General features: G+C 43.8%; 1 protein-coding gene across 2 annotated transcripts in view; it reads right to left on the reverse strand.

The window, feature by feature from the left end:
* Positions 1 to 22,357, reverse strand: part of LOC137379721 (contactin-1-like) — a 934,724-nt gene extending 912,367 nt beyond the window's left edge. For both annotated transcript variants that reach the window (XM_068050989.1, XM_068050987.1), the window contains exon 1: positions 22,274 to 22,357. The gene's annotated coding sequence lies outside the window, so the exon portion shown is untranslated. The remainder of the gene's footprint in view (positions 1 to 22,273) is intronic.
* Between the last annotated feature and the right edge of the window lie 4,312 nt (positions 22,358 to 26,669).

Consider the following 26,669-nt stretch of genomic DNA (forward strand, 5'->3'; position numbering starts at 1 on the left):
GGTGCTAACCACTGCACCACTGTGCCGCCCAATAATGCATGCAAATTTTTTTTGTATGAAAAGGGGGATCTTTGGGATAGAAATGCAATTCTGTACCAATGTGCCTCCTGGCTTGCCATAGTCATTTAACCTCTACCATGAGGTACTCTGACTGGGGGCAGACATTACAGTCAGTTTCATTAAAGACAGAGTCCATACCAGACTGGTGTCCTGTGAGCTCGTAACAATCTCCAACTCCTTCTTCCACAATTCGCATGCTCCTGTTCCAAACTTGGCCTTGTTTTCTCTGGCAACTCCTCACAACATTTATGGGAACTCTGCAGATCAGAAGAAACTGTTCCACGGGCCAGCTTCATTGCTATTCAGCTTGTTATCTGTTCAAACCACAAGCACACAAACCAAGGACAAAGGGGCTCGGTTGCACCACTACTGACCGAGCCAGCAGAGTCCTAAAGAACCTAGCTGCCAGACTGCAGCAGTTGGTGAGGGAACCAACAAAAGGGAACAACCTGCTTGACCTCGCCCTCACCAATCTACCTGTCGCAGATGCATGTGTCTGACAGTATTGCTAGGAGTCCTTTTGGAGTCAAAGACCTGATTTCACATTCGTGTTGTGTGGCACGACCATGCTAAATGGGATAGATTGAGAACAGATCTAGCAGCTCAAAACTGGACATCCATGAGGTGCTGTGGACCATCAGCAGCAGAAATGTATTCAACCACAATCTGTAACCTCAAGGCCCGAAATATCCCTCACTCTACCATTACCATTGTCATGTACATCGGAGGTGATTTGATACAGTATTCATGGAATAACTCTGAAGAATTATGAAAAAGGGACTTTGTCTTTAAAAACATGAATCTTTATTTTTAAAAGGTGAACAATGGTCCAAAATGGCCACCAAAGTGAGGGGGATTAATCTTTTGTATATTCAAATAGTCTGACAAAGACAAAGGGTAAATCTTCAAAGCCAAAAGGTGATAATGAACCCTATCTCACACCTATCATAGAAACATTCCAGAATTGAATGTCTTCTTCTAAAACAAAGGAGGTGTGAAGTAGCCATTGGAAAGAAACCAGAATGTCTTTTAACAGGAGGTGAGAAGTGACAATTTTACCCTTTAAAAACAACAGACAGAAAGAGAGAGACCCAGAAGGTGAAGCTACTTGTAACTGCTGGCATTCCAGAAAGCCAAAAAGCACATGCCCTGCTGGAAAAAATCTGACAGCTACATCATACAGCAGAGAGAGAGCTGGAAGTGACCCACCATCTGCAACAGAACCTTCAATTAAGAAAGAAATCTACAATCATCACAGGCCTGCAACTCCCGAGAACTCAAGTCTCAAGAGAATTCAACAGGTTTATTATAACCCTTCTCCTCCCACTAAAAGCCATCTATCTCCTTCCTTTCTGTCTGTTTTTTGTGTGTGCGTGCGTGCGCGAGTAAATGCGGTTGTGACAATTTAGGGATAAGGCGTACTGAACAATAACGACGGCACAGTGGCGCAGTGGTTAGCACCGCAGCCTCACAGCTCCAGCGACCCGGGTTCAATCCTGGGTACTGCCTGTGTGGAGTTTGCAAGTTCTCCCTGTGTCTGCGTAGGTTTCCTCCGGGTGCTCCAGTTTCCTCCCACATGCCAAAGACTTGCAGGTTGATAGGTAAATTGGCCATTATAAATTGCCCCTAGTATAGGTAGGTGGTAGGGAAATATAGGGACAGATGGGGATGCGGTAGAAATATGGAATTAGTATAGGATTAGTATAAATGGGTGGTTGATGGTCGGCACAGACTCGGTGGGCCAAAGGGCCTGTTTCAGTGCTGTATCTCTAAATAAATAAAAAAACAATTGACTTTCTGTTTTAAAAACCTACAAAAAACCTGTCGCTGTCTGTTTATTTGAAAAATGAAACACCAAGGGGCCAAACTCTAACACGTGCTGCGGTCAGGTGGGGAGTTGGACAGTGGGCACTATCCACGTCACACCATGTGGCTGTAACATCATCAAGCCAGGGGATCAACTCTAGTTCAATGAGGAGTGCATTAGAGTATGCCAGGAGCAGCACCACGCATACCTAAAAAATGAGCTGCCAAGCTGGTGAAGCTACAACACAGGGCTATATGCATGCTAAACAGCAGAAGCAGCATGTGACAGACAAAGGTTCAGCAATCCCACAACCAATAGATCAGATCAAAGATCTGCAGTCCTGCCACATCCAGTCGTGAATGGTGGTAGACAATTATGAGTTGGAGGCTCCACAAATATCCCCATCCTCAATTATGGGGGAAGCCCAGAACACCAGTGCAAAAGACAAGGCTGAAACATATGCAATCATCTTCAACCAGAAGTGCTGACTGGATGCTCCATCTCGGCCTCCTCCTGAGGTTCCCAGCATCACGGATACTAGTCAACAGCCATTCAATTCACTCCACATGATATCAAGAAACGGCTGAAGGCACCGGATACTGCAAAGGCTATGGACCCTGACAACATCCGGGCTGTAGTACTGAAGAATTGTGCTCCAGAATGAGCCACTCCCTTAGCCAAGTTGTTTCAGAACAGCTACAACACTGGCATCTACCTGAAAATGTGGAAAATTGCCCAGGTATGTCCTGTACACAAAAAGCAGGACAAGTCCAACCCGGCCAATTACCACCCCATCAGTTTACTCTCGATCATCAGCAAACTGATGGAAGGTGTTGTCGACAGTGCTATCAAGCAGCACTTGCTTAGCAATAACCTGCTCATTGATGCTCAATTTTGGTTCCGACAGGGCCACTCAGCTCCTGACCTCATTACAGCCTTGGTTCAAACATGGACAAAAAGAGCTGAACTCAACAAGTGAGGGGAGAGTGACTGTCCTTGATATCAAAGCAGCATTTGACCAAGTGTGACACCAAGGAGCCCTAGCAAAACTGAAGTCAATGGGAATTGGGGGAAAACTCTCCACTAGTTGGAGTCAGACCTACTACAAAGGAAGATGGTTGTGGTTGTTGGAGACCAGGTATCCAAGCCCCAGGACATCGCTGCAGGAGATCCTCAGGGTCCTAGGCCCAACCAACTTTAGCTGCTCCATCACTGACCTTCACTCGATCATAACGTCAGATGTGGGGATGTTCACTGATGATTGTGCAATCTTCAGTACCATTTGTGACTCCTCAGATACTGAAGCAGTCCCTGTCCATATGCAGAAAGACCTGGACAACATTCAGGTTTGGGCTGATAAGTGTCAAGTAACATTTGCGCCACACAAGTGCCAGGCAATGACCATCTCCAACAAGAGAGAATCTAACCATCTTCCTTTGACATTCAGTGGCACCACCATCGCTAAATCCCCCACTATCAACATTCTGGGGGTTACCATTGACCAGAATCTTAACTGAACCAGTCATATAAATATCGTGGCTACAAGAGCAGGTCAGTGGTTGGGAATTCTGCAGTGAATAACTCACCTCCTGAATCCCCAAAGTTTGTCCACCATCGACAAGACACAAGTCAGGAGTGTGATGGAGTACTCTCCACTTGCTTGGATAGATGCAGCTCCAACAATACTCAATAAGCTCAACACCATCCAGGACAAAGCAGCCCGCTTGATTGGCACCCCATCCACCACCTTAAATATCTCTCCCTCCACCACTGGCGCACCGTGGCAGCAGTGTGCACAATGTAATGCATGCAGCAACTTTCCAAGCCTCCTTCGACATTTAGAAGGACAAGGACAGCAGATACATGGGAACACCACCTCCAAGTTCCCCTCCAAGTCACACACCATCCTGACTTGGAACAATATCGCCGTTCCTTCACTGTCGCTGGGTCAAAATCCTGGAACTCCCTTCTTAACAGCACTGTGAGTGCACCTACACCAGACGGAATGCAGTGTGAATCTGTAAATTGTGTATGAATTGTTTGATTATATGCAGGTAGAGGGTGATATTGGGGTCTTACGTGAGCACTTATAAAGCAGACACTTACTGAGACTGGTGGAAGGTTTTGAGTGAGGAGCTACATATTTCTAATCCTTTTACTCTGCACAATAAATATGAAACTGAGTAAAGATAGGCTCCAGCATTATCCTTCCATAACAAGCTTTCTGGAGTTTAACATGGTAGCAGAGAATGGTTGCCTAAAGCTGAAGGTTGGAAACTAGGGCTGGAATTTTAGGCCCCCCCCCCAAAGAGTGGGAAGGTGGTGGGGTGGGGGGGGCATAAAATGGAGCGGGAGCCTTGGGGGCCCTTCACCACCTGCTCTCGCCTCCGCAGGGCGACGGTGGCAAAAAACCGGCCCGCCTGCCCCAGGCCAATTAAGGCCCACTGAACGGTGACTTAAAGGCCTCCGCCAGCCGCCACGGGGATTTTACCCACGGCCGCTCGAGCGGCCAGGCTCGAGAGAAGCCACTGTGCCCGATAGAGGGATGCCCCCGCTGCCCCGATCACCGCCCCCCCCCCCATCCGCCCAATCGACCACCCTTACCTTACCAGGGCACAACCAATCACCTCCGGCAAGGCAACATAAACAACTGGGACTAAGAGCTGCCAGCCCACTGATTGGCCGGCAGCTCTATTAGGTTGGACTTCCTGCCTCAAGTGGGTGGAAGTCCCGCCTCAGAACAATTAAAGGCTGGGGAACCACAAAATGCGGGTTGGACCCCCAGGCCAGGCGGAGGCGGGTTCACCACCGACCTTTCTGTTGATGGACTGCTCCCGTCCGCCAAGGGTAAAATCCCGGCCCAGGAATTCTTCTTTTTTCCACGGACAACTAAATTCACACGGGCTACTGTGGAAAATATGACAGAAAGCGAGTGTAAATTGTCAGGGTCTGATTACCCTGAATGAATTAGATATGTGGACACGGGTTGCATCTCTACCAAAGAGTAAACAAGGTATGGCCTTGGCGATGTCACTTCCTACCAAAAGTAAAATCAGAAGTAAAAAGTGTTTTGTGAACTGGATACCCGTCAGTTAGATACTGATAAAGGGTTGCATTTTGTTAGAATTCTTGGATGAAATTTACAACAAAGATAACCGACTGAATGCCTATGAGGCATGGTCAGATTTTGATACATTTCAGAAAACAGATGGTTATTCAATGGAGGAATAATCATGGACTTTAACAGACTGTATAGAAGATTGAGGAAATTCAATTTGGAGATCTCTGGTTCAGTGCTAGCATTTAAATTGCTAGCCTGTGCTAGGGTGTCACTTATGGACAGGCTCCTGGTTCTAACTGGGGTTCGGTTCTTAGGCAAAGACTCCCTGTTGGATCAAATGTCTGCTGCCTAAAAGAAATTCCTGGGGAATGAGTCATTTCCTGCAGCCATGGTAGAACAAACAGGTCATTCTGCAGTGACACAAAGAATGGAGGCCTCAATGTTTACTAGATTTCAAAATGGTCCAGAAACTGGAAGCAGGCCTAAGTACAATGGAAGAGTTAAAGACAGGAGGAATGAGGATTAAAACACCTTTAGCAGGTCTGACTATTACAGTGGAAAACACAATTGGAACAGCAATCAAAGGCGAATGAATCCCAGGAATGCCCAAGGAACAGTTGATAAGTACTTCAGATGTGACTCAAGGTACCATTATGCAATGAACTGCCCTAAGCAGAGGGGCAGAGTCCTCGAAATAATACACAACGCAGAGAATTCTGAGGCAAAAGATGATGACGATGAATACTGATGAATCTGAATGAATTGTACTAGTCACAAGGAGTTTTAGTCCTGTGATTAATGTGTTAGTTGTGAACTTGTTCAACTGTGCTGTATTAGATAGTGCTTGCACGTCGACAGTACGTGGAACTGATTGGTTACAATTGTTATCTGGATTCACTTAGTAGAGAGGGTCGACGCAAGGCTGAGGAATATGGAAGTACTACAGCTTTAAGTTTGGTGAAGACAACACATTGAAGTCACTGATGAGAGTGGTAATTCCATGTAAAATAGCTGGAGTAAGCCACTTTATCAGTACTGATGTAGTCTCCAGTGAGATACCTTTGCTGGGAGTGGGACAAAGGCAAGAATATTTTCATTCTACATTTTATAGACCTGTCAACTAGATTTAGCCTTTCTACAATAATAAATAGCAAGGACAAAAGGGTAATTACAGACATTATGGAGAAATGGATAGGGACTGAGCTTGGGGCACCAGCTAAGTTTCTGACTGATAATGGGGGGAACTTGCCAATGACGAGTTCTGAGATATGTGTGAAAACATGAGGAGCAGGAGTAGGCCATTCAGCCATCGAGCCTGTTCCGCCATTCATTACAATCCTGGCTGATCATCCACTTCAATGTCTTTACCCCACACTATTCCCATATCCCCTTTATGTCATTTGTATTTAGAAATCTGTCAATGTCTGCTTTAAACATACTCAATGACTGAGCTTCCACAGCCCTGAGCAGTTGATAGAGGGGAATGATGCACCTTGTTCCTCAAATACTCATGTGCTTTGTGATGAAGGTCCTGTGGAACAGAATGTGGTAGATCAAGGGTTGGATAGTAATGTGAGGGATCATGACGCTCAAGATAGAGTATCGCATCCAAAGGACAATTGTCCCAAGTAGGTACTCGGGTGACATATATTCCAGAGGAGTGTAATAGATGGAGGGATGCAACACTTGTGGGACGTGCAGGAAATCCTCCAAGCAAGTTTAAATATTGGTTAAATGTTCAAGATGATGGACAAGACACAAGGTCATGGACTGGCAGAACGGGGTGAAAGAGTGGAGAGTAAGAAAGCGCAGTGCAAGTTCGAATAGTGGGTCTGGAAGTGACTCTTGCATAAGGAAGCAATCACGTACTGGAGAAAAAGCCTCTGATAATGTGTGAGGGAGATCTTCTAGCAGTAGTCCTGAAAGACACCTAAGTGCTAACTGAGGCCGTAGTTTGAGCAGATTCCAGAATGAAGCGAAGGCTAGAGAGCAGTCTCGGAATAGAACTAGAAGCAGAAGTTCTCATGACTGTAAAGTTTTAGTGGCCTCCAATAAACCTGAGAATAAACTAATAAGAAAAGCAAAACATAAGGAATTAGAGATAAAAACAAAAAGTGCTGGAAATACTCAGCAGCTCTGGCAGCATCTGTGGAGAGAGAAGCAAAGTTAACGTTTCAGGTCTGTGACCTTTCATCCGAACTGGCAAAAGTTAGAAAAGAATTAGGTTTTAAGCAAGTGAAGGGGGCAGGGGGTGGAGGGGGGGGGAAGAGAACAAAGGGAAAGGTGTTGGATAGGGCAGAAGAGATTAAATAACAAAGCTGTCCTGGTACAAAATGCAAAGCGTATGTTAATGCTTGTGGTGAAAGACAAAGTATTAGTCCAGAGAGACTGTTAATAGCGGAATAATGAGCAGCTGCTGAGTATTTCCAGCACTTTTTGTTTTTGTTTCAGATTTTCAGTATCTGCAGTACTTCACTTTTATATATGGAATTAGAGAGTTGGAGAGTGTTTGGTGTATATTCTGAGGTACCAGATAGGGGACAGCCAGCCTGGTCACATAGATGGATTTGTACTGAAAAGGTCATTCCCGAGGGAACTTATAAGGCTAAAGCGAGGTTAGTTGTGAGGGGTTTTGAAGAGTGATGGGGTGATACCGATGTTAGAATGGACTGTCTTACAGCTGGAAAAGTAATCTTGAAAATCTTTTTAGCTCTTTTGGCCACATATTCATGAGAGTGTAGATCCATTGACATAAAAGTCACATTTCTGCCGGGTGCTACTTTTCAGAGAGAAGTGTTTCTGAAACCACTCAAAGAACATAGAACATTACAGCACAGTACAGGCCCTTCGGCCCTCGATGTTGCGCCAACCTGTGAAACCATCTGACCTACACTATTCCATTTTCATCCATATGTCTATCCAATGACCACTTAAATGCCCTTAAAGTTGGCGAGTCTACAACTGTTGCAGGCAGGGCGTTCCACACCCCTACTACTCTCTGAGTAAAGAAACTACCTCTGACATCTGTCCTATATCTATCACCCCTCAACTTAAAGCTATGTCCCCTCGTGTTTGCCATCACCATCCGAGGAAAAAGACTCTCACTATCCACCCTATATAACCCTCTGATTATCTTATATGTCTCTATTAAGTCACCTCTCCTCCTCCTTCTCTCTAACGAAAACAACCTCAAGTCCCTCAGCCTTTCCTCGTAAGACCTTCCCTCCATACCAGGCAACATCCTAGTAAATCTCCTCTGCACCCTTTCCAAAGCTTCCACATCCTTCCGATAATGCGGTGACCAGAACTGCACGCAATACTCCAGGTGCGGCCGCACCAGAGTTTTGTACAGCTGCAGCATGACCTCGTGGCTCCGAAACTCGATCCCCCTACTAATAAAAGCTAACACACCATATGCCTTCTTAACACCCATATTAACCTGGGTGGCAACTTTCAGGGATTTATGTACCTGGACACCAAGATCTCTCTGCTCATCTACACTACCAAGAATCTTCCCATTAGCCCAGTACTCTGCATTCCTGTTACTCCTTCCAAAGTGAATCACCTCACACTTTTCCGCATTAAACTCCATTTGTCATCTCTCAGCCCAGCTCTGCAGCCTATTTATGTCCCTCTGTACCCTACAACATCCTTCGGCACTATCCACAACTCCACCGACCTTCGTGTCATCCGCAAATTTACTAACCCACCCTTCTACACCCTCATCCAGGTCATTTATAAAAATGACAAACAGCAGTGGCCCCAAAACAGATCCTTGCGGTACACCACTAGTAACTAAACTCCAGGATGAACATTTGCCATCAACCACCACCCTCTGTCTTCTTTCAGCTAGCCAATTTCTGATCCAAAGCACTAAATCACCTTCAATCCCATACTTCCGTATTTTCTGCAATAGCCTACCGTGGGGAACCTTATCAAACGCCTTACTGAAATCCATATACACCACATCCACGGCTTTACCCTCATCCACCTGTTTGGTCACCTTCTCAAAAAACTCAATAAGGTTTGTGAGGCACGACCTACCCTTCACAAAACCATGCTGACTATCGCTAATGAACTTATTCTTTTCAAGATGATTATAAATCCTATCTCTTATAACCTTTTCCAACATTTTACCCACAACCGAAGTAAGGCTCACAGGTCTATAATTACCAGGGCTGTCTCTACTCCCCTTCTTGAACAAGGGGACAACATTTGCTATCCTCCAGTCTTCCGGCACTATTCCTGTCGACAATGACGACATAAAGATCAAGGACAAAGGCTCTGCAATCTCCTCCCTGGCTTCCCAGAGAATCCTAGGATAAATCCCATCTGGCCCAGGGGACTTATCTATTTTCACACTTTCCAAAATTGATAACACCTCCTCCTTGTGAACCTCAATCCCATCTAGCCTAGTAGTCTGTATCTCAGTATTCTCCTCGACAACATTTTCTTTCTCTACTGTAAACACTGATGAAAAATATTCATTTAACGCTTCCCCTATCTCCTCTGATTCCACACACAACTTCCCACTACTATCCTTGATTGGCCCTAATCTAACTCTAGTAGGCAGAAGGAAAACTATGGAAATTGGACAAATGGATCTATGGCCTTCATGATGTTTCCATGGTGTGGTATTTCTCAGTGAGACCTGTTTTGTTGAAAATTGCTTGTGTTCAACTAAAAGCAGATCCTGAAATGTTGTATTAGTATCATTAAGGGCTGATGACTTCTTATGGGGTGGTACTGTGGATTCTGAGAAATGTGTTATTAATATGTTTAGGGCAGAATTTAAGATTGGTAGTCAGGCTTGTGGGCCCTTTAAATATATTGGTTTAGATATTAAGCAGACTAAGTCCGGAATATGTTTGAATCAACAATCCTATTTAGAGAGTGTTATTCCCATCTCAGGTAATCATGTTAGGGCATCACAGAGAGATGATGATATATCTAAAGCAGAGACTGAGCAATTGCGAAGCTTGATTGGTCAATTAAACTGGTTGTGCTCTCAGACTAGGCCTGATGCTAATTTTGATGTGATGGAGTTAAGCATAATGATGAAACATCCAAAGGTTGAGAATATTTTAAGGGCAAATAAAATATTTAAAAAACTAAATCTGGAGAAATGTGAACTGAAGTTCCCATCCTTAGCTTATCCAAAGAACACGAAGCAAATAATTTTTAATGATGCTTCACACGCTAATCTTGCTGATGGATATTCGAGTGCAGATAGCTGAAAATGGGAGATGGTGTCCTTTACCTTGGGAGGCTAAGAAAATAAAACGGGTCGTTAAAAGCACTTTAGCTGCGGAAACACTGGTTCTTGTGGAGGCAGTGGATATGGGTTTCTACTTGTCAAATATTTTGCGAGAAATTCAGAACAAGGGACATACTGAAGATAGGATACACATTGAATGTTCTGTGGGTAATCATTCTTTGTGGGATAATGTACACTCTACAAAAAAGTGCGAGTGAGTAAAGACTACATATTGACCTTGCTGGATAGAAACAAATGCTGGAGAGAAAGGAAATCTCCAAACTTAAAGGGGTAGATGCAAGTCATTAGCAAACAAAAAGAAATGCTAGTAGAAAGAAATTGTTAGGGGTACTAGAGGAGGGGCATCTCACAATATTATACTTTATACCAAATATGGAATTTATTTTGATTTATTTTGAAATGTTATTAGTGAAAAATATGGAATTTATTTCAAAATGTTTGAACATATTAATCCACATTGTATTAAAGAAGAAAGGAATCTGTTAATTGTGTATGAATTGTTTGATTATATGCAGATGGAGGGTATTAATTGGGGTCTTATTTGAGCACTTATAAGCAGATACTTACTGAGACTGGTGGAGGGTTTTGAGTGAGGAGCCACATGTTTGTAATCCTTTTACTCTGTACAATAAATATGAAACTGAGTAAAGATAGGCTTCAGCATTATCCTTCCATAACAAGCTTTCTGGAGTTCAACATGCAGCAGTTCGAAGTGGTTCACCACCACCTTCTCAATTCAGGATGTTCGACAAATGCTGGCCTTGCTAGTGACACCAACATCCCATGAAGGAATAACTAAAAAAAAAGGTAGGAATAAACGGGTCTTTTTCCAGGTGGCAGGCAATGACTAGTTGGGTACCACAAGAATCAGTGCTTGGGGCCCCAGCTATTCACAATATATATTAATGACTTGGGTGAGGGAACTAAATGTAACATTTCCAAGTTTGCAGACGACACAAAGCAGGGGGGAATGTGAGCTGTGAGGAGGATGCAAAGAGGCTCCAATGTGATTTGGACAAGTTGGGTGAGTGGCAAATGCATGGCAGTGAACCTGTGGAATTTTCTACCGCAGAAGACAGTGGAGGCCAAGTCGTTAAATATATTCAAGAAGGAGATAGATATATTTCTTAATGCCAAAGGGATCAAGGGACATGAGGAGAAAGTGGGAACAGGGTACTGAATTAGACGATCAGCCATGATCTTTTTTGGATGGCGGAACAGGCCCGAAGGGCTGAATGGCCTACTCCTGCTCCTATTTTCTATGTTTCTATGTTTCGAATTGTGTCAATAAGTTCTTCGCCATCTGAACGATCACCTAGATAGAGCATTGGATGAAAATCCCTGGACTCTTGAGAAAAGCTAAATATTGTGATGGAGATGATGGAGGAACAGTCACTGATTTCCCACACGCTCAACAGTCAGCTCCTCGCGAAAGGCGCACAGTTTAGAATTGTCTCTGCCCATCTCCATTCCATGCCTCCTTTGGTTGTGGCTGCTCATGAGTATAGCTTCCTGCTGGGAGCATGGAATAAGTGAATTTACTACAATAAGTCATTTTTGGATGAACGAGCCAAGTTGGACCAAATCCAAATCGCCTTGGCTCATCTGAATCTGTATTATGTTAAAGGGACATATCAAGGTCGAGTCAAATTATTGAAACTTCAATTTTAAACTCTCCTCTCTGCCAGAAAGCCCAAGAGTACTCTACTGTTGTTCACTGACATAAACAGCTTTCTTACGGCAATGCACCATCTAAAAGAACATGAGGAAGGATACGACAGACTTGTATTTCGGATAGAGAGTGGGAAACAAAAATAAGTTTATTCCATGACTTTTGAGAAGACAAAACCTTGGATCGTGATGCTGAAACTGTCAAATTAAAACAATTCACACTAAAGTTGCTGCTTCAGTGTGCAAATTCTCATTCTATGTTCTAAGAGACAAAGTATTCTTTTTCTAAAAGAAAATATATATATGTACACAAATTCTTCACTCTGGACTGCCCTTGAACAAACCAAAAACATGCAATTTCAGAGTCTTATTTTATACAGGAGTCCAGAAATACTTACCGATCTACCCAGTTGAGGGTTTGTAACTCATCTGAAATATTAAGTTAAAAATGGTGAATTATGGACATAAAAATGGGCATTAATGCAAAACAAGGGGAAGACTGCCAAGCTTGCAAAGTTGTTGCAGAGAGACACTGAGCTGGCACCAGCTAATATGCACATCACTGCTTAGAACAGTGTTGCACAATAGAGACTATTGACCAAGGCAACACCATTTTAACCACATGCACTGCTTACGAAAAATTCCGAAATGGTTGAGAGAAAATAAGCAGCAGATGTTCACTTATAATGGGAAATTTAGGATAGGTGACCAAAATTTGGTCTGAAGGATGGGTTTTAAAGAAGGTTTTGGAAGGTGGAGAGAGACAGAAGGTTTCAGGAATGAGTTTAAGCATGAAGCCAAGCCAACTGAAGGCTCTGTAACCAATGGTGGGGTGAACGGTTGAGGGGGCTGGAGACATACATACACAAATGTGTAGAGACAGTACCCTCTGACACCCTCTGGTTCGTCACAGTGGCTTGAATATAGCAAACACTGCAGACTGGGGAGAACAAAAGCACTGTGGTTACTGCTGGCTAGCAGGCATTCCTGCTAAGGAAACTGGAGAAAGTTGCAGAGAGTAGGTCGAGAGAGATCACTGATTGGAATCTGAAGGTTAGGATAAGAATTGTACATTCAAAGCACTGTCAAGGAGTGCAATGTAAATCAGTGAGGAGATCAGGGACAAGCATGCAGGACAGGCATGGGTAGCTGAATTTTAGTCGAGTTGGAGTTTACAGATGGTAGAAGTTCAGAGAACAAGGGCAAATTACAGCAGGAGATCAGGAGAGCCCCTGCAGAAAGTTCACCCCAAAGAGGTAAAATGAAAACCTTTACACAGATGGTGGTTTGAAATTGGAAATTTTTCTAATCCAAAACTGTTGTTGAAGCTCAGACTATCAATTATTTTTTAAACTTAAAGTCCTTATGTTAAAATCCCTTTGTGGCCTTCTTTATATAAACTGAAACCTCCTCCTCCTCCAGGCTCACTTCCCCTCCTGTGCATTTCATTCTTCTGACTCCACTATCCTGTTCATGCCCTCCTCTACTGATTCCATTGGTGGCAAAGCTGTCAACTATCTAGGCCCTACTCTCGAGCACTCCCTTGCCAAATCTCCAACAACCCCTCCTAAACTCTCCATTGAATCAGCATTTCAGTTCCTCTTACTATTCTGAAGTGGCTCAAGATGTTTGGTGCATTCAAGACCAAACGTATAAATGCAAGTCATTCTTTCTCCTGGCCCTGTTAGCAGCATTAGTGGGCGAAAACTCAAGAATGGACAAAAGCAGTGCAGTGTTCAAGCTAAGGTTCGAGAGCACACTGGCATGCACTAGCAGAAGCTCAGATTGCATATTATTAAACTTTTTCAATTATGTATCACAAGGCCAAAAGCCCAGTCAATAAAAGGATCAATTTGCCAACCTTCCATTGCAGGGGAACTTCACCAGATTAAAATCATGTGAGCTGGACTATCGGACTAGTCCATTCAAACTCACTTCACTAACATTCCTATACCAGTTTTGGAACACTGTAACTGTACCTATGAATTACTGCAGGATGTCCCCTTCCAAAAAGGAAGACCTTCAGCATGAACGAATTCTGGCCCTGGCAAATAATTGGCTTATGGCTGCTGTTATTCCCTCATGGAAGCCAAATGGCCTGGTGACATAGTCTATCACTTCCCCTGCCCAAATTACTGCTGCAGAGGGCAGGTCTCACCCGCAAGAGGCACTGTAGCATCTTTCTCCTCCCCCTCCTTTCCTTCCCCACATCGTTCCTCTGGCATCCACTTACTTCCAGTAAACCGCCTCTTCCATCCCTCTTGTCTCTTTTACATTCCTTGTCAGAGCGTAACTAAACCCAACATCCCTTCCTGGTCCCCATGTTAGTTGATGCTGTTCACAGTTCACTCTCTTCATGTACTGTCCCCCGTCCTTGCAATCTGCCATCATCACCCACCTCCTTAAAAAGCAACCCTTGAACCCACCTTCCTTGGAAACTACCATCTAATTTCCAATCTCCTTTTCCTTTCCAACGTCCTTGAACATATTGTTGCCTCCCCAATCTGTGCCCATCTTTCCTGGAACTACATGTTTGAATTCCTCCAATCAGATTTCTGTCCCACGATGGTACCGAAACATCTCTTGTCAAAGTCACAAATGGCATCCTATGTGACTGTGACAAAGTTCCCTCCTTGTCCTTGTATAACTGTCTGCAGCCTTTGACATGGTTCTCCTCCTTCAATACCTCTCCACTGTCGTTCAGCTGGGTGGGACTGCACTTGCCTAGTTTCATTCTTATTTATCTAATGGCACCCAGAGTAACACCTGCAACGGCTTCTCTTCCTGTTCCTGCACAGTTACCTCTGGTGTCCCCCAAGGATCTATCCTTGGCTTCCTTCTATTTCTCAACTACATGCTGCGCCTCAGCAACACCATCAGAAAATAGGGTCAATTTTGACATAAATGGTCTACCTCACCACCGCCTATCTCAACTCCTCTACTGTCGCTAAATTATTAGACCACTTGTTTGACATCAAGTTCTGGATGAACAGAAATTTCCTCCAACTAAATAGTCGGAAGACTGAAGCCAGTCTCTTTGGTTCTCACTACAACTCCATTCCCTAGCTACCGATTCCATCCCTCTTCCAGGCAAGTGTCTGCAACTGAACCAGACTGGTTACAACATTGGTGTCATATTTGACCCTAAAATGAGCTTCCAACCACATATCCATGCTATCGCTAAGAGCACCTATTTCCACCTCTGTAACATCGCCCGACTTCATGTCTTCTCAGCTCATCTGCTGCTGAAACCCTCATCCACCCTTTGTTACCTCTAGACTTCAGTATTCCAATGGACTTCCGGCCAGTCTCACACATTCTACCCTCTGTAAACTTGATGTCATCCAAAGCCCTGCTGTCCATGTCCTTACTCATACCAAGTCCCATTCACCCATCACCCCCGTGCCCGCTGACCAACATTGACTCCCAGTTAAGCAACGCCTCGATTTCAAATCCCTCCATGGCCTTGCCCCTCCCTACCTCTAATCGCCTAGCCCCACATCCCAAGATATCGGACTGCTCTAATTCTGGCCTCTTATGCATCCTTGATCTTTATTGCTCCAGCATTGGTGGCCATGCCCTCAGCTCTGGAATTCTCTCCCCAAAGCTGTCTCATTCTCTACCTCTCTTTCCACTTTTAAGACACTCCTTAAAACATACTTCTTTATCCAAGCTTTGGCAAGCTACCCCAAAATTACCTTGTGTGGCTTTGTGTCAAGTTTTGCTTTATAACACCGCCTGTGAAGCACCTTGGCATGTTTTAATACATTAAAGGTGCTAAATAAATGCAATCTGTTGTTGTAACATCCTCCCAAACCATGTTGATTTCCTCACAGAGATCTCCGCTCCCTTTAGTCAGTGCATTAAGCACCTTTGCTTGATACTTTTGCCTTATTCCTAAATTCCCCTCAGCCCTTCTTCTCCAACTTCACTACCTTCCTGTTCTCACTTAATTTCACACTTTCATATAAACTTGTCCACCCACACCCATGGCCAGTTGCTTGAACGTGTAGTTTTTGCACTGAAGGGTCAGTCTTGGCTCAGTGGTAGGTAGCGCACTCACCTTTATTAGAAGATCATGGGTTCAACACCCACTCCAGAGATTTGAGCGTCTAAGCTACGTTAATATTTTAATGCAGTACTGAGTGAGTGCTGCACTGTCAGGTTTGCCAATTTTCAGATGAGGTGTTAAACAGAGTCCCCATCTGCTCTGTCAGGTGGACCTAAAATATATCACAGAACAATTTGAAGAAGAGCAGGGGAGTTCTCCCCTGTCACCTGGCCAACATTTATCCATCTCTCAACCGATAACACTAACCCAGATTAACTGTGTTCATTATCCCATTGTTTATGATGTGCATAAACTGACTGCCATACTTCTTACTTTAAAATAGTGACTACAATTCAAAAGGTATTTTATTGGCTGTCAAGTGTTTTGGTGAATCCTGATATCATGAAAGGTGCTATATCAATGCTATGCAATCTTTCTTTTAGTAACAATGATGCAATCTCACAGAATCGTTACAGTGCAGACAGAGGCCATTCAGCCCATTGTGTCTGCACTGGCTCTCTGAAAGAGCAATTCCCTCAGTTCCATTCCCCTGCCTTCTCCCCGTAACCCTGAACATTCTTCTTGTTCATATAACCGTTTAATTCCCTCTTGAATGTTTCAATTGAACTCGTTTCCACATTCTCAGGCAGCACACTCCAGACTTTTGTTTCTCTTACCAAATTATTTATATTTGAAGTCAAGGGCAATTAGGGATGGGAAACAAATGCTGGCCTTGCCAGTGATGCCTACATCCTATGGAAAAAAAAATAATAATATTAGGATTGAGGATTGATTAACTGACAGAAAACAGTGTATGAATAAACTGATCATTCCTGGATTGGCGGAGTATAACTAGTGGAGTGTCAGTGTTCAATGCTTGAACCTCAGCTGTTTACCGTCTATATCAGTGACTTAGATGAGGGAACTGAGAGTAATGTATTCAAGTTTGCTGATGATACAAAGTTAGGAGGGAAAGTCTCTGACCATTTCAGTATTCTCTGTCGACGTTATGGCAGGGGATCAGAGAACCCCTGCAGAATTTTATCCCTTTGTAATCATTTTATTCTCTCATTACCATGTTATCAACCAACTGCAACAATCACTATTTACCCCATCATAAACCTTCATAATCTTGAAGACTTCGGTTAGTCCTTGGTCTTTTGAAGGAGAATGGTAAAGAAAGCCCTGACACCTCAAGTTTATTTTCATAATTCTAACCCCGCATCCCTGATAACATTTGATTAAATCCACACTGCACCTTTCCCATTGCTTTTATATGCTTATCATTGAGTGGCCAAAACTGGACACAATACTCCAATAGTAGCCTATACAAATTCTACATCACCTGTCCACTTTTATATTGTGAACATACGAATTGGGAGCAGCAGTAGACCACAGCCCCTCGAGCCTGCTCCACCATTCAATAAGTTCATGGCTGAACTGATTACTCCACATTTCCACCTACCCCCGATAACCTTTCACCCCCTTGTGCTTCTAGATCCAAAAATTAAAGATTCACATTGAAGACTCTTTTAAATGGCCTTATCTACTTATGTTGCCACCTTTAATGACCTGTGCATTTGCACAATTAGGTCTCTCTTCTTTTCGACTTAATATCTATGAATTTGAGCTGTACTTTCTTTCCTCAACTTACAAAATGCATTGCTCTACACTCAGCTGCATCTGCCATTTGACTACCAATTAAAATGACGAGTATGTTCTATTGCAGATTTTCAGAGTCTAAGCCATGATTTGCCATACTCAATTTGATATTGCCATTAAATGTTGGTATTATTCCCTCTATAGACACGTCCAGTTTCTCCAAAGTAAGACCACCTAACCCATGGAAAACACACCGAAAAAACTTTCCAATTTAGCAGAAGCTTCTCTTTACCCCTAAGCTTTGCTTTCCATCCTCCAACCACCTCTTTCTCCAACTGACTACATGGGCCTTAATTTCTTATACCATTATTTTTGCCATACATTTAACTAAAAGAACCCATGGCAACATTCAAAGAAGAGCAGGGGAGTTCTCCTGACCAACATTTATCCATCAACCAACATCAGCAAACTGTCATGGTCCTGTAGTTTTTTTTTCTCCGGGGAATATGCCCACCAGCGTGCCCACCGTGCTTTATTTAGGGCGGCACAGTGGCGCAGTGGTTAGCACCGCAGCCTCACAGCTACAGCGACCCGGGTTCAGTTCTGGGTACTGCCTGTGCGGAGTTTGCAAGTTCTCCCTGTGACTGCGTGGGTTTCTGCCGGGTGCTCCAGTTTCCTCCCACAGCCAAAGACTTGCAGGTTGATAGGTAAATTGGCCATTGTAAATTGCCCCTAGTGTAGGTAGGTGGTAGGAGAATGGTTGGGATGTGGTAGGGAATATGGGATTAATGTAGGATTAGTATAAATGGGTGGTTGTTGGTCGGCACAGACTTGGTGGGCCAAAGGGCCTGTTTCAGTGCTGTATCTATAAAAAAAAAATGTAGTGTGTCTTTAAGGCTGAAAAAGGAGCCGTACCGCTTTAAGAACCAGGAAACCTCAGGAGTTAGAGAAAATGCATTTTGGTTGCCATTGGATACAACCATATGGAAAGAGAACCAACCAGCTTCAGAGAATGCATCCTGGTTGCCCGGCAACAGCCATTCAGGGACCCAGGACAAGATATACATTGTTGCAATTATCTTTTGAACTGGCATTTTAGTTGAAAACAGACTGTTCTAGATGGACACAAAGGATACAGACAGACAGCTGGTGTTCACACCTGAAAGAAGAGCTCTGAGCCATTTAAACTGAAGGAAGAGAATTTAGTCTGTTTAATTATCTCTCAAAATTCTAAAAAAAAAGTCAAAATAGAGACCTCTGGTAATTTAAACTGAAGGAAGGGAAGTTAGACAGTGACAATCTTTTATCCCTCAAAAATTCTAAAGACAAATTGATTCATTTAAAAAGTGTTTGCAAGTCGTTAATTGTTGAAATTTGCTGGAGAAGGAAAGCATCACTTACTGCTGGAATTGGACTATGGACTGTTCTATTGTGGAAGAACCTTTTTTCCCCATCGGACAGCTATGAGGACTTCAAGCAAAATTGGATTGTAAATTTGCAAGGACCCTAATTTTTTCTATTTTAAATGTCATTTATATCTTCATAGTGTTTAAAAATTTAGTTTTTCTAATTAAACAGTTAATTTGTTGATTAAAGACACCTGGTTTGGTTAGCCTCATTCGGGGGTTAATAGATGGTACAATTTGGCTGGGTCTTTCTTTAATTTGGAAAGTTTTAAAATATGTTAGGCGACCTGTGGAGGGATGGGATTGAATTAGTAGTCCGTTTCTCCTACCACAATCAGAATCGTAAATTTTGATTCGGGGCTTTGACAGGAGCGTTCGGTCGTAACAAAACAGATGCTCCAGTCATTCATCTCATTTGCTGTTTTGGGACAATGCTATGTGCAAATTGGCTGCTGTGTTTCCTACATTATAACAGTGATTACACTTCATCAAGTATTTCATTGGCTGTGAAGCACTTTGGGATGTCCTGAGGGTGTGAAAGGTACCATATAAAATGTAAGTTCTTTCTTTAATCTGCCAAAAGAGACCAATGGTTATCTTGTCTCTCTTTAAAACCACAGATCTAATTGCTGCATAAGCATCAATTAGAAGTAAACCACTCTTAGTTAAATTTACAGGTCAATGAGACGATATTTTCTCTTACGCATCTGAAACCTGAAGGAAACGATTCACTTTTTCTTCTGAGTTTTTTTTTAAAAAGTGACAAATGTTTTGCACGCGATGGATATATTTTAACAGAGCTGAGGACTGCTGTCTTATCAAATTGGCAGATCTGAGAAGACCGAAGCCTTGCATTTGTTCTCCAGCAGCCTTTATTTAATCCAAGAAACAAAATATTCAGTAGGCAGAAAGATTTTTTTTTAATTAAATGAGCAACGCAAAACTTTTGTGACTTTCAAACGGCCAATGATAGGATTGGGTCGGAAGTGAGAAACCAGGATGGTTTACTGGTGGAAATTTTCACTTTTTAAAAAATAAAACAAATTTGTATGATAATTAAACAAAGTCTTTTTTTTGGATGTTTTTGCTGATTAAATAGCCCAGGTTCCCCTTCTGTGGTCCTGGTTCTCCTCATTCGCATCAGTATTTATATCAAATATATATGAAGCAGAAGAGGCTTCTCAAGTTCTGTGAGGTTTCTTCAGCTGCGTTTTGAGTTTGGTGGGATTCACAAGTGGACACCAAGGGTTCATGTACAGCAATGGATGCAACATTGTACAGCAACATGCGCTCAATTTGTCAGTTCTGCCCCATAGGGCAGGTTCCAGCCAGAGTCTCTCATACAAGAATCCTGGGTAACTTACTAGAGAAGAGTGACAATGTGGTTTCCTGCTGCCTTCCTCATCGGTTTCATCTTTGGAGTATCTTCTGCAACCAAGGCTAAAAGAGCCCCGCCCATGCTGCATGATGAGCAAAGCTGACCCGCACCCACTGATTTAATCCAGCATTCAGCTCTACTTGTCGGGCCGACACCCATATTCTATTTCACCAAAATCCTGGCGAGAATTGAGTACCCAATCTTAAAGACATTCTCTATTCTTTATAAGTGTATGGAGATCTAATGTCAAATCCAGACCATTTTTTGACTTGGATCTGTCTACTTGGAACTTTCATAAGATTGATTCTTTATGTACACGTTTGTTCTTGATTCTTCTTGTTCAAGCACTGTTCATACTTCCTCATTGCCTCCCGAGACTTGGCTCGACAGTGCAACACAGACCACACACCAGACATATTGATGATGATTTAGGGTAAGGTCTTAGCCCCCACCATATCCACCCCTCATTTTTCCATATTGACTGCATCCATAGTAATCCAGTGTGTAAACCATGGGAAAATGCCCCACTGTGTCATTAACAACGATTCTTCCACTGTGCAGCTCACAGTAAATTAGAGGACAATAGAAGGGCACCCATGTTAAACTGGAACACCAAATACATTACTGAGCTAGTGAAATTCCTGGTAATGACTAGTACAGTAGTATATTCTGTGTTCTAATATCAGCAACAAGAAGGTTGCAAGGAAGATATGATTATCAGTTTGCCATCCCCACCCACCCAAATGGCCAGATGATGCTTATTTGAAATTACTCAACTGATAGCTCATGGGCAAATACATTCCCTGGAGTGAACAACACAGAAGAGGGCCAATGCAAAAGGAGAAGCAGTTCACCAAAGTTCTCTCCAGTGGTGGGGGCAAGGGGGGGGTTAAGGCATATTCGGGGTAAGAGTGGCAGGCCTTATTTACTTCCGATTTCCCAGGTAGTTAGTGGTATCAACAATCATTATCACACGCATCCTTCCCAGCTCCCTTGCTAAAGCAAACTACAGAAATCCAGAGACTGTTAAGGGATGACATTATACCAACCAGAGGATACAGTAGATCAAATGATAATGCACCCTCTGAAACAGATACCGACCATAAATGGAGACAAAACTAGTTTGTATATTTCTGTTGCAAAATTCAAAAGTTAGTTTGTTATTAAACCTTTCTAAAATATGTAGGTGATATGAGGCAACAACGAGAATTTTACATACACATGGGTGTTACCAGTAAATAGACTGTTCACAATGTGTGGTTCTCTCCCGTTGCTAATCGCTCTCCTTGTAGTGTGATCATGGACCCAGCATGTTACTAACACTGGCACACTCCGGAGTGAGATACACAGACACATATACACACTGATTTATAACACAACCAAGCATTGAATGTATCCAATGCTGTACTTAAAGATATATTTTGAATCGATTTTATGACTTAATTATTCTTTTTAAATTGCAGATACATTTTCTATCCGCCTGTAGTATATACTTACATCATGTCCCAATGTATAAAGCTGGTGGTGGGGGGAGCCATCTACCTACTGTTGCAATAAAGCTAAAATATGATTTAAAGAAATTCAACCCCACTGTCCGGTCAAGGCGTTACCTGGAACAGCTTGCCCTCGCCCGAAGAATCTTTCACATTTGTTTTACAGAGTGAATTAAATGAATGCAATTGCCCTTAAAGACTTTTCGACATAGATTTTACTGATTTTGAAAACCTTCACGTGCAACTTTGAATGGGGTTCAAACAATACTTAAATAACAAGCGAGCGACATCGGAGAGAAATGCATTTAACATGAAATGAACTGAAATACAAGGTTGAAATTAGACACAGCAGGAGTTTAATAGTAAAAGCTGGTGCCTTTAGCGCTGTGCAAAAAGCAACTACTTCCTGTACAGACTGCTCAGCTCCTTAAAATAATAATAGCTGCATTTCACACTTTGCACTTACCGGTATCAGTTCACACACCGTGCTGGGAAGTGAACCGGTGCTGCTGCACACCTGAAGCCAGCCAGCTCTCGCTGTCAATGGGACCTGAGCTGGGCTGACAGCTCGCCCACCCTGCCCCTCCCACCCTGATTGACAGCTGGTTGCCAGGCAGCGGCGGCCCTGATTGATCGCGTGCCACGTCAATCAAGCGCGCTGCAGCCTATCAGCTCTGGGCGCGGGTGGGGGGCGGGATCTCCTGGTTTCGGCTGCTGCAGTATCACTCGCCTGCTGCGTCAAACGGGACAGTCACTGCATTAGCAGCCGGATTGAGTGCAACAGGCTGGGTACTGCGGAGGATCCGCAGCCCAGCGGAGTTAGCAGAAATACAGAGGCGGGACACCCCCTTGCATCCTAAAACCAGCAAAGCAGCCATTCGAAAAGTCAATTGCAACAAGGAAACTGACAAGATGCAAAAATGCAATTGACATCAGGGGAGGCAGCTTGTAAAACTGCATCGTATCCATCCTTTTTCCAGCTGCACCTGGATTGCGTCATGGCATTGCAGAGAACTTGCAACCAGACCCCCGAGGAGTAGCCCATTCTCCTCTTTGATTCACAGGGGGTTGGCAGCATCATTGCAGTTAATCACAGGAGCAATGCCCTCCCATTATTATGATGAAAATCAGCTGCAGCATTCCCCAGGAAGATCAGCTCAATTTGCAAGTCGGCGCCCCATTTTCGGTTTAGGGAGTGGCTGGGGCGCAAATACTGGATGAGAGTCACGGATTGTCAGGGGTTGCCCCACACCAGCGAGTTACACTCAGCACAGCACCAACTAGTGTGCGACTAAACTGTTGCAGCGCTGGGAGGGTGCAGTCAGATCAAAGTGGGATCATTAACTCGCTGATCCAACACCCTGGGAGGGATGGATAAAACGGAGTGAACAAAAGATCAGACCATGAGTGTAAAAGCATGCAATCATCTGTATCATGACACCGGCAACCTAGCAATTGTATCACAGCAACATGTTGCTAGGAGCAACATCAGAAGGGAAGTAGCTGGGCAACATGTCCCCCTCCCTCACAGACATCAGTATTCTCACACACTTAATATACAGAGTTCATGCAGCCAGTCTGCCCTCAACACCATCGCTATCGAGATTTAAAACAATGGGATACAGCTGCAAATGGATTTTTCAAAATTCGTTCTCTGGATGTGGGTGTCCTGAGGCTGGCATTTGTTGCCCCATATTCAGTTACCCTGAGAAGGTGGTGGACCTTCTTCTTGGACCACTGGTCGCAGCTTGATACATCCGAGTGGTTTGATAAGTCCGAGGGCAGTTAACCACATGAGTTGTGGGACTGGAGTTGCATACAGGCCAGACTGGGTAAGGATGGCAGGTTCTCTTCCCTAAAAGAGCAATGAGGAACCAATTGGTTTTATGGTCACTTTTACTGATAGCTGCTTTTTACAAATGGAATTCAAATTCATAAACTGCCATGGTGGGATTTGAACTCTCTGGATTACTAGTTCAGTAACATAACTGCAACACTGCCAGATCCTAAATTAAAACCCAGCAACTTGTAGTCAAAAGTCAAGTAGAACAGCTCTTAAATAGTAACAACTATTGAGATACCTTGCCCATAGCAACAGACTAGGAGATGGTTCCACATAGGGAGGGTTCACTCCAGTACCATGCTCTTGTAGCTATTCTGTATATGTGTGGTTGGGAGGATATTTGGCCATGGGGTGGTCTGCACCAGACTACAGTAAATCAGACCCTGTCCTCACTCGATAGGTACACACGCACCTCCAGCAGGGTCACTTGGAAACATCATCTGAAATAAAAACAGGAAATGCTGGAAAGGTGCAACATTTGAAAAGACAGCTTAAAGGTTTTGGTTGTGAGAGCCTTCCTCGAAATCCAGTTACACTGATGTCTAAGCTGCTGCTGCTTCCTACTATTGCCCTGATTGAGAAAGTTACATTACCTGTGTTTCCAATTCCCATCTATCCCTAACTTTCATGTGTTTTAATGTTTCCTTCCTGTACCTCTCAATTTCTGGCAATGGATTTTCTACAGACATCTGCTGCAAGCCCACCCTTTACCTTAACTACCTAGGGAGTGCCACTTCCCACCCTTATTCCTGTAAAGACACTGTTTTCCCAATACACCACCACCATCTCTTCTGCTTTGGTGACTCTTCCCACTAGGGTTTCTGAAATGTCCTTTTCCCTCTGTCAAGGCTTCCCCCTGCTGCCTCCCCCATCTCCCCATCCCCCCACCAACTTAACTGGATCTGCTCCATTTCCTATGTCTCTGTTCTCATTCCCTACCCCTCACATCATAATGTCTTTCAGAGGAGCCTTATCAGCCTCCACATTCGCTATATCACTTAATATTTCTGCTACCTACATTATATTTTCTACATTACAACAATGACAACACTTCAATAGTACTTCATTGGCTGTGAAGCATTGTGGGACACCCTGAGGTCATGAAATCTGTTATAAAATGCAAATCTTATTTTCTTTCACTTACCACATGATTCCACCACCAAGTATGTTTTCACCTCTCCTCGCCTTTTCATTTGCAACAGGGAATGTTCCCTCCAGTTAAACATTTTCACTATTCATCACCCAACTACAAGCTGCCCTTTCCCTCATAATGCAGCAGGTGCAGCACCATTCCAGCTACCCTTTTCCACGCCATTGTACAAGGCCCGAAACACTCCTGTGTAAGACATCATTGAATGTGTCTCTTCTAATAGTCTAGTGGATGTAGGTATGCAGATCATAAGGTCCCATATTCAGGTCATCGCTTATGTTGGGTTGGCTAAGATGCCAGAGTTGGCCAATGCATCTCCATGCTATGATGGGGAAATATGATGCAGACATTTGCTTCCTGCTGGTCTCCGGTAACTTTTTAAAAATTCATTCCTGGGATGTGGGCATCGCTGGCAAGGCCAGCATTTATTGCCCATTCCTACTTGCCCTTGAGAAGATGGTGGTGAGCCACCTTCTTGAACCGCTGTTGTCCATGTCGGGTAAGTACACCCACAGTGCTATTAGGAAGGGAGTTCCAGGATTTTGACCCAGTGACAGTGAAAGAACAGCAACAGTTCCAAATCAGGATGGTATGTAGCTTGGAGGGGAACTTGCAGGTGGTGGTGTTCCCAGGCAACTGCTGCCCTTGTCCTTCCAGGTGGTAGAGGTCACAGGTTTGGAAGCTGATGTCTAAGGAGACTTGGTGCATTGCTGCATCTTGTAGATGGTACACACTGCTGCCACTATGCATCGGTGGTGGAGGGAGTGAATGTTTGTGGATGGCATGACAATCAAGTGGGCTGCTTTGTCCTGGATGGTGTCAAGTTTCTTGAATGTTGTTGGAGCTGCACCCATCCAGCCAAGTGGAGAGTATTCCAAGACTTGTGCCTTGTAGATGGTGGACAGGCTTTCGGGAGTCAGGCGGTGAGTTACTCGCCGCAGGATTCCTAGCCTCTGACCTGTTCTTGTAGCCATGGTATTCATATGGCTACTCCAGTTCAGTTTCTGGTCAATGGTAACCCCGAAAATTTTGATAGCGGGGGATTCAGTGATTGTAATGTCATTGAATGTCAAGGGGAGATGGTTAGATTCTCTCTTGTTGAAGATGGTCATTTCCTGGCACTTGTGTAGCACAAATGTTACTTGCCACTTATCAGCCCAAGCCTGGATATTGTCCAGGTCTTTCTGTATTTCTGCCTGGACTACTTCAGTATCTGAGGAGTCGTGAATGGTACTGGACATTGTGCAATCATCAGCCAACATCCCCACTTCTGACCTTATGACTGAAGGAAGGTCATTGATGAAGCAGCTGAAGGTGGTTGAGCCTAGGACCCTACCCTGCGGAACTCCTGCAGTGATGTCCTGGAGCTCAGGTGATTGACCTCCAACAATCACAGCCATCTTCCTTTGCGCTAGGTATGACTCCAACCAGTGGACATATATCACCGATTCCCATTGACTCCAGTTTTGCTGGGGCTCCTTAATGCCATACTCAGTCAAATGCTGCCTCGATGTCAAGGGCAGTCACTCTCACCTCACCTGTTGAGTTCAGCTCTTTTGTCTATGTTTGAACCAAGGCCTTGATGAGATCAGGAGCTGAGTGGCCCTGGCAGAACCCAAACTGAGCATCAGTGAGCAGGTTATTGCTAAGCTAGTGCTACCTGATCGGACTGTCGACGGCCCAGTTGGACTTGTCCCGCTTTTTGTGTACAGGACATACCTGGGCAATATTCCACATTGCAGGGTAGATGCCAGTATTGTAGCTGTACTGGAACAGCTTGGCTCGGGGCGCGGGAAGTTCTGGAGCACAGGTCTTTAGTACTAATGCCAGAATGTTTCAGGATCCATAGCCTTTGCAGTATCCAGTGCC

Source organism: Heterodontus francisci, chromosome 18 (assembly GCF_036365525.1).
Source record: "Heterodontus francisci isolate sHetFra1 chromosome 18, sHetFra1.hap1, whole genome shotgun sequence".
NCBI lineage: Eukaryota > Metazoa > Chordata > Chondrichthyes > Heterodontiformes > Heterodontidae > Heterodontus > Heterodontus francisci.